Source organism: Gadus chalcogrammus, chromosome 20, assembly GCF_026213295.1.
Source record: "Gadus chalcogrammus isolate NIFS_2021 chromosome 20, NIFS_Gcha_1.0, whole genome shotgun sequence".
Lineage (NCBI taxonomy): Eukaryota > Metazoa > Chordata > Actinopteri > Gadiformes > Gadidae > Gadus > Gadus chalcogrammus.
This window is the reverse complement of record NC_079431.1, coordinates 20,958,163-20,961,012: the sequence shown is the minus strand read 5'-3', so window position 1 is coordinate 20,961,012 and position 2,850 is coordinate 20,958,163.

Below are 2,850 nucleotides of genomic sequence, written 5' to 3'. Positions count from 1 at the left end.
TGGAGGGGGCCTGGGAGTATGCCCATCTGGTCTACATGTGTTTCGTGGATCTGGAGAAGGCGTATGACCGGGTCCCCCCTGGAGAAACTGTGGGAGGTGCTGCGGGAGTATGGGGTTAGGGGGTCTATCCTCAGGGCCATCCAAAAGGGCTGCGCCTTGTCACCAATCCTGTTTGTGATATACATGGACAGGATATCGAGGCGTAGTCGTGGTGGGGAGGGGTTGCAGTTCGGTGGTCTGAGGATCTCGTCACTGCTTTTTGCAGATGATGTGGTCCTCATTGGATCATCGGCCTGTGACCTTCAGCACTCACTGGATCGGCTGGCGGCCGAGTGTGAAGCGGCTGGGATGAGGATCAGCACCGCTAAATCTGAGGCCATGACTCTTAGCAGGAAACCGGTGGATTGCTTACTCCGGGTAGGAAATGAGTCCTTAGCCCAAGTGAAGGAGTTCAAGTACCTCGGGGTCTTGTTCGCGAGTGAGGGTACAATGGAGCGTGAGATTGGCCGGAGAATCGGAGCAGCGGGGGCGGTATTGCGTTCGCTTTACCGCACCGTTGTAACGAAAAGAGAGCTGAGCCGCAAGGCAAAGCTCTCGATCTACCGGTCGATCTTCGTTCCTATCCTCACCTATGGTCATGAGGGCTGGATGATGACCGAAAGGACGAGATCGCGGGTACAAGCGGCCGAGATGAGTTTTCTCAGAAGGGTGGCTGGCGTCTCCCTTAGGGATAGGGTGAGAAGCTCAGCCATCCGTGAGGAACTCGGATTAGAGCCGCCGCTCCTTTACTTAGAAAGGAGTCAGCTGAGGTGGTTCGGGCATCTGGTAAGGATGCCCACTGGGCGCCTTCCTTGGGAGGTGTTTCAGGCACGTCCAGTGGGGAGGAGACCTCGGGGAAGACCCAGGACTAGGTGGAGAGATTATATCTCAACACTGGCCTGGGAACGCCTCGGGATCCCCCCGTCAGAGCTGGTCAATGTCGCCCGGGAAAGGGAAGTCTGGGGCCCCCTGCTTGAGCTGCTCCCCCCGCGACCCGACCCCGGATAAGCGGATGACGATGAGGATGATGATGATGATGACGCCCCCCTGACCTTACCCTGATCCTCTGGCGCCCCCCCCCCCCCCCCAATAAAAAAATAAACCAACAACCCCACTCACACTCGTGTTTTATTGCTTAAAGTTGTTGATGCATCTTTTTTCATTGATTTTGCGTTGGTCACCAATAGAGAGAGAGAGAGAGAGAGAGAAAGAGAGAGAGAGAGAGATCGATCGATCGATATATTGGCCAAGAAAGAAGAGTGGAGGAAGAAATGGTTGGATTGAACATTCATTCATCGTGACCGCGGTGCGGGCACTCCCGCGAATCCCGGCCGCCGCGGCACCCTGCGGCCCAGGCACCGTGACCTGGGGCACCGTGACCAGTGACCACTCCCGCGACTCCCGCCGTGCCCCGTGAACGAATGAATGAATGGCCAGGGAACCACGGGCACCGCGGCCCGGGCAACGCGGACACCGCAAAAACAGATTGCGCGCAGAGGCCTAATTAGGCCTATATATTTTGTATTTGAAATGCAACGGTCTTTTCGTGGAGACTTTGCTCAGAGCAGCTGGAACTCAACAACAGCAAGAGGAAGGAGGAAAACGGGCTATGAAACAAGATTAGATTATTTTTTCTTGCTATAGGCCATGTTTGATTGTGTTGTGTTCGTTATTGAACTGTTAACCCGCGAACTTGGGTTATGTTTATCAGCGTTACCATATAACTGTTCCACTGCGCATAGAAAGTAAAAAGTAGCTGAGACGGTAGAGGGGTTATAGAAACCAATAAATGAAAATCGGCTATTTATTTCAGGTAGCCTATTTTTCACCCCAAAACAATAAAAACAATGAAAGTTTAAAATCCCCCCAAAAATGGAATCACGTTCCCAGCGCCCCCGTTGAGAAACCATGACCTAGCTCCTCAGCTCCCCACCCGAGCAGTAGTATTGAGAGGCAACTAGCAGAACAGACTCTACATCCTTTTGGAGCTAGCTGCTGAACCCTGACAGGCCGGTAAAGCAACTGTAGCTCCCCCTATGTCATTGGAAGGGGAGGGGTCAGCTGATTGCATTCTGTAACCTCACCCCAAGACGTCATTAATCAGACACACTTCACCTTTAAGCAGAGGCAAATTCTTTGATTATGACATGAACCTATGAACTTTCAAAATCCTTCAAGAATAGCTTGTATTTTATTTGAAGAAGCCGCAATGTGTACAGGGCGAGAGCAGATGGAAGCACACACACACACACACACACACACACACACACACACACACACACACACACACACACACACACACACACACACACACACACACACACACACACACACACACACACACACACACACACACACACACACACACACACACACACACACACACACACACACACACACACACACACACACACAGATCCTTTTATATGCGGGGTCATTCAACAGGTGTTGTCCTGTTTGTCTTTGAAGTAAGAACCGTTTTTTTTTCCCAGGCTGTCTCTTATCAGTGCCCTACCAGGAAGTTCCACTTGACCAGCGCATTATATCGACTACTACCACATCTGGGAACTTTTTCCCACCTTTGTATATTTCTAAATGTTATGAAGGACTTTTTTATTGGCATGGTTTAGTTAGTTTAGTTTGCTTGAGTTTAAAGTCTAAGTGGAAGTCATTGAAGATACACAACAGATACATAGAATTAATCAACTATGGGATGTGGGTGAGGAGTTGGGGGGGATCGTTTTCTATAGCAGCAACCCAGCAGTTGGTGCAGTGACCCAGTGGGTCATCAGGAAACCATGAAAACTCATT